Here is a 5,681-nt window from a genome sequence, read left to right on the forward strand (position 1 = left end):
TAATAGATTTTTATTATTAGTCATAGAAAAAACTATAGTGTTATATGTATACTCGGAAAATTTTACTTGTTTTAGTTTTAAGTAACAATAACTGCTTGTAACGTCAGACTGATCTCAGCATGACATGAATCACAGGCTGCTTGATCACAAAATCTATTGTGTTCACATATTGCATATATAGATTTTTAAATTTTTACTTCTATATTCTGTTATAGATATAGTCTATATATTTCGAGCTATTACATATATTTTGTTCTATTACTCCATTTTTAATTAAATAAATATAATATTTTAATTCTCTTTTTGTACCCTATTTATTTGTAATTTACACATACATATATAGGATGTCCATTTCTTCTCAGATATGTCTTCTTTCTTTCTCTCCCTTTCTATTTCAGATATGAATTAAAAAAATATTATACCCTAATTTACCCTAAACGTTTTAATGTAGGTAATTAAAAGATTATAAAAAAGTTGTTAGAAATGTTAATTATTTACTTTCTAAGGTCGTATATAAAAGTTCTCAAAAAACATTTTCTAAACATAATTATAAACGTGCTGAAACAATAAAATGTCCTTTTTAGGATGTTTTAAAAAACGTGAAAATGTTTGCTGGGTTGCCGATATATTGTATAATTAACAAAGATACGTTAATAAAGCCTAAAATCTTATATGCCTCCAGAAAGACCGAGATATGAACAATATTATGATTGCACCAAATGAAATATATCATGTTCGAGAACAAAGATATATCAATTTTAAATTAAGTTTCGACTCTTGCTCGGGCGAGAGAGATGGGGCGACTCTCGCCCCATCTATTGGAGATTCTGTCCACTAAAGACCCAAAGATACTCAAACCCTCCTAGCATTATTTAAGTAATGAAGTAATATGGTATATTTACTCACTATAATGTGGGTGTTGAATGCAGAACATGAGAAAACATATATTTACTCCAAACTAATGTAATTTCATTATGAAATAAGTAAATAAGTAGCATCAACAAGGGAGTCGACAGTCCAAGCGTTAATGTTGTGGAGCGACTTATCCAAGATATATCGTTGTTTGGAAAGTGTTTGCTGGCGTATCCAGTTGTCGCACTTCTCTGCACAAATTATCACAAATTTAAATTATAATGTTAACAAGTAGAATACGTATTTTTAATAAAATCTAACATAACTAGTCAGAAAAACATTTAACATTTATTAAAAATATATGTTTGGAAGTTAAATAGACTTCATAGGACAATAGTTTTGTTATATATACTCGCTATTCGATGACATGCGTTCGCTACTTAAACTACCATGTACTGTACTTATGTAAAATCTCCCATGTCTCTTCGCTCATCTCACCGAACCCTACAGGCTCTGTGATATATTGTTTAATTAATTGAGATTCACAAATAAAGCTTATAAATGTATATGTTATCAAAATGGCAGAGCTTAGTTTAGTTTATTTATTATGCACCCCATACCCATCCTATGGGCGATAGTGGAGTGTTACAGAGGCACATAATGGGCTCAGGGACTGAGCCCCACAATTCATATAGACAAGCAAGTTATAATCTTGATAAGCTAGTTACAAAAGTCAATGCACATTGTCACATCAACAATGTGCTCGAGACCGACCACAAGTACAGTTTATAATTTCAAGCAACTGACATATATGAAGGACTAGTGTCACAATTGATATGTTTATCCTACACATAACCCCCTCTCCCCGATCCAATGGGCAGCGGTTGGATAGGTTACAATCAAGTCGTTTTTTTGCGTTTTATTCAGAGATTAGATCTTACTTGGGTGAGGAAAGATATTCATATTTTAAAGAAGGCTTCTTGGTTGATGCTCTCCATTGATGGAAAAATATACAACCTTTTGAAAATCAATGTTAGTTTGATCTAGATATTGTAATTAACGAAAGTATTTGTCATCAGAAAGGTAGAAATATAGGCTACATTTAAAATCCTTTGTCATAAATATAACTGAAGTGAAAACGAAGATATATGCGTTTTGATAGTTACTTGATGGCTAGCTCTGAGAGTGTGAAGCCCTGCACACCAGCCAATAAATTGTATAATTAGTTTCCATATATTTTAATTAATCTTAAAAATCTATGTCAGAAGAAGGAAGATGTAGCCGTTAATGTGACAACATTTAAAAATATATATCTCTTAAGTTAAATAAAATGTGTCCGGACACCTTATCGCTGGTGTCCGGACACATGAAAACTACCTAGGTATCAGTATCCAGCAAGGCAGGGATCACAGGCTGCACAATACTGATAAACTATGTAATGCATTACTTGTGGTCGATCTCGAACCCATTTATGATGTGACGACTTATAGTGAATTTTGTAACTAGCTCATCAAGATTGTATCTTGCTTAGCTAAATGAATTGTGGGGTTCGGTCCATTCATTTTTCTTTCTTTATTATGCACCCCATAATACCCATCCCGTGGGCGGTGGTGTAAAGGATTACAGAGGCACATAATCGGTTCAGGAACTGAACCCTCTAGTTCGTTTAGCGAAGCAAATAACAATCTTTTGACGCTAGTTACAAAATTATTAATGTACACATACTTATGCATACATGTACATATACATACGTATACATATATACAGATACATACATATTTAATCACCCACACAAATACACACATCAGTAATCTTTTGTGTCACAAGTGATTCAACAAGAGGCTCACAACAGTCACTATACAAGGCAACTTTACATCTATGAGGAGTCGCACAGTTACTAGTCTTGCTCCACACCCACCCAACTGGGCGGCAGCTTTACAGTCATGGGCTCCACACCCACTCAACTGGGCGGCAGCTTTACAGTTACCTGGTGTTAGTCTTCACCTATATCTTTTTCTGGTTAATCCCTACTTACATTATGCAGTTCAGGGTTTCGATCGCCATACTATAGTTTTTAGTTTAGTTAATTCATCACATAATGGGTTCAGGGACTGAACACACAATTTATTTATCTAAGCAAGTTACAATCTTGAGGAGCTAGCCACAAAATTCATAAACGCATCGTCACATCAACAACATGGTTCGAGATCGACCACAGGTACAGTTTCTAAATTAGAAGCAAATGCTATATGTGGAGAGCTAGTGTCACAATTGATATGTTTGTCCTGCACATTTCCACAGTAGTTTGCTTGGGTTCTTTTAATTATCTTAGATATCATTGAAGAGAACCTCCTAGGTACTATACTGTATATATGTTGGTAAGAAGTATAATTATCCTGAGAATCGTGTAAATTATGTTGTACGAGTGCTTCCAGTTTAAGTAACATAGTTCATTTGTGTGCGCATGCTTGAAGGGAAATGTTATCCCCCCCCTATTGTAAATATTTGTGGGTTTCAGACCATACGACCCCGGCTTACCCTCGCCGCGGTCGAGGGTAAGAACACCGGATGTATACCCAGTATTACAAGGTAAACATTAGCAATAACAATTATAGAAAGTTCCTTCACCTATACATAGAGAAGAGACTGAACTTCAGCACCCACATACAACACTCACGGGGATGCTCTGAGAGAGAGAGTGAGAGTAAAAATGTCCACTGAGGTCTGATTAAGTCCTTTTGGGGACCTTAATCATTAGGACGTCCAATGAATAACGCAAAGTGAAGCGTATTCAGATGGTATATTGACAACATTCAGCATAACTCATAATGGCCTAGTAGTACTTGGTGCACAAATACCTTTTTCCAAAGGAATCGCAAAAACATAATTAAACACAACTGTACCGTACAGCGTTATATATTTATTTCAGTTTGAAACAATTTTTAACATTAAAGGATAAATCCTTTAATTGGTTGAAATTGGTTTTAATATTCGAAATCTAATTTGTTGATGTTAAATAAACACAAGGTTCCAAATTTATTAAGGTACATACTTTAAAAACTATTTATATTTGAAATTTAAATAACATAAAGAGAGTACAGAATATAACAAATACCGACTATATAAAAGACCTGACACTTGCAGCACTTAATTATGCTATTGTAACACATTGAAAGTAATAACACTATTTGATTCAGCAAAGCATTTGGTAAGGTTATAATAATAATAATAATGATGTATTAATTATTTTAAATTATAATTCACAACTTGCTAGCGCACAAGAAACAAATCCACGAATCAGCATTACATTCTGTAACACCTACACATGATCCATGGTGTGTTACGGACCTGAGCCCAGCGTCGTAGCACGGAGCTGTGACGACCACGCCAACTGTGAGTCAGCTCCCGAAACCCTCCTCCAAATGGACGGCCGCCATCTAGTGAGGACAGGATATACCGGCCACAGGGGCTGGTTTCCCGTCTTGATCAGCTAGTAACGTAGCCGCTGCTGACCTCTGGTGAAGGTGGCGCTTAGACAGGCAACACAATCTATGGAGTGGATAGGTGGACATTTGTGTCTAAGCCTGTAAGTGAGGTGCCCTAGAGTGTCATCAGTACTAATGACGTGTCTGATTACAGAGTCGAACCTTGGGACTGCTGTATTGGACGATGAGGCAGTCTACCCAAGGCAGCCCTAGTCTCTCCACGTGTTTGCTGCAGAAGCTGTGAGTCACCCTGATGGAACACTGTTGAGTGTGTTAGCCTGCCTATGACGTGGCAGTACCAGGAATTGTCGTACCCGGGGCTGTCTGGTGGAGAAGACTAGCCACTGGGGTGTTGAGAGAGGAGAGTGATCAGCGGAATCACACGAGCCTCCTGCCTAGGGCTCGCAACCTTAGTATCGGTCGTGGAGTGGCCTACGCGGCGGAGCTGATTGGAACCTGCCAGCTACAGGCTGGATTTGTGGTTGAAGGCCTCCACGACGGTGCACCCAGTGGGACTGATTTGGCTGGCCTGTGGCCAGGGTAGATTCGCCTAGAGAATCAAAGGATTCATCGTGAGGCCACGACGAAGAGAACCGGAGCTACTCATCGTGAGCATAGTGGAGCATCCTGTGTCTTCAGAGGAAGACAAGTTATTGTACATAAGTGTAGTTATAGCAACCCCTTGTGACTGAGATATTTATTTATAGTGGTGGTAGAAATATACATATTTAAATTAGTGAATTTGTATCCCTTCCCCTTTAATTTACTTGCATTACGGAACACACCCCTTGAAAGCCACTACTAACTTGGGGCCGGATACCCAAACTCTAATAACATCAGAGAAGAACCCAGTTGCAACCCAATAGGGCCGTAACATAATTGGCATCCCCAGCGGGATGACTCCAGGGTCACCAAATTATGTTACGGCCCTATTGGGTCGCAACTGGGGTTCTTCTCTGATGTTATTAGAGTTTGGGTATCCGGCCCCAAGTTAGTAGTGGCTTTCAAGGGGTGTGTTCCGTAACGCAAGTAAATTAAAGGGGAAGGGATACAAATTCACTAATTTAAATAAATATATTTCTACCACCACCATAAATAAATATCTCAGTCACACGGGGTTGCTATAACTACACTTATGTACAAAACCTTGTCTTCCTCTGAAGACACAGGATGCTCCACGATGCTCGCGAGGCCCACACCTAGTCCCAACAGAGCTGTTTGTACAACGAAGATGGTGTTCGCTCTACCGCCGTCAGGTCGACCAACGTTCCGCATAACGCTACCTCCAGGCTCAGCAATCACGCGGGGGGTGTCCACCTGTCGGAAACAGTCACTTATAATATC

This window comes from Procambarus clarkii, chromosome 25, assembly GCF_040958095.1.
Source record: "Procambarus clarkii isolate CNS0578487 chromosome 25, FALCON_Pclarkii_2.0, whole genome shotgun sequence".
Classification (NCBI taxonomy): Eukaryota; Metazoa; Arthropoda; class Malacostraca; order Decapoda; family Cambaridae; genus Procambarus; species Procambarus clarkii.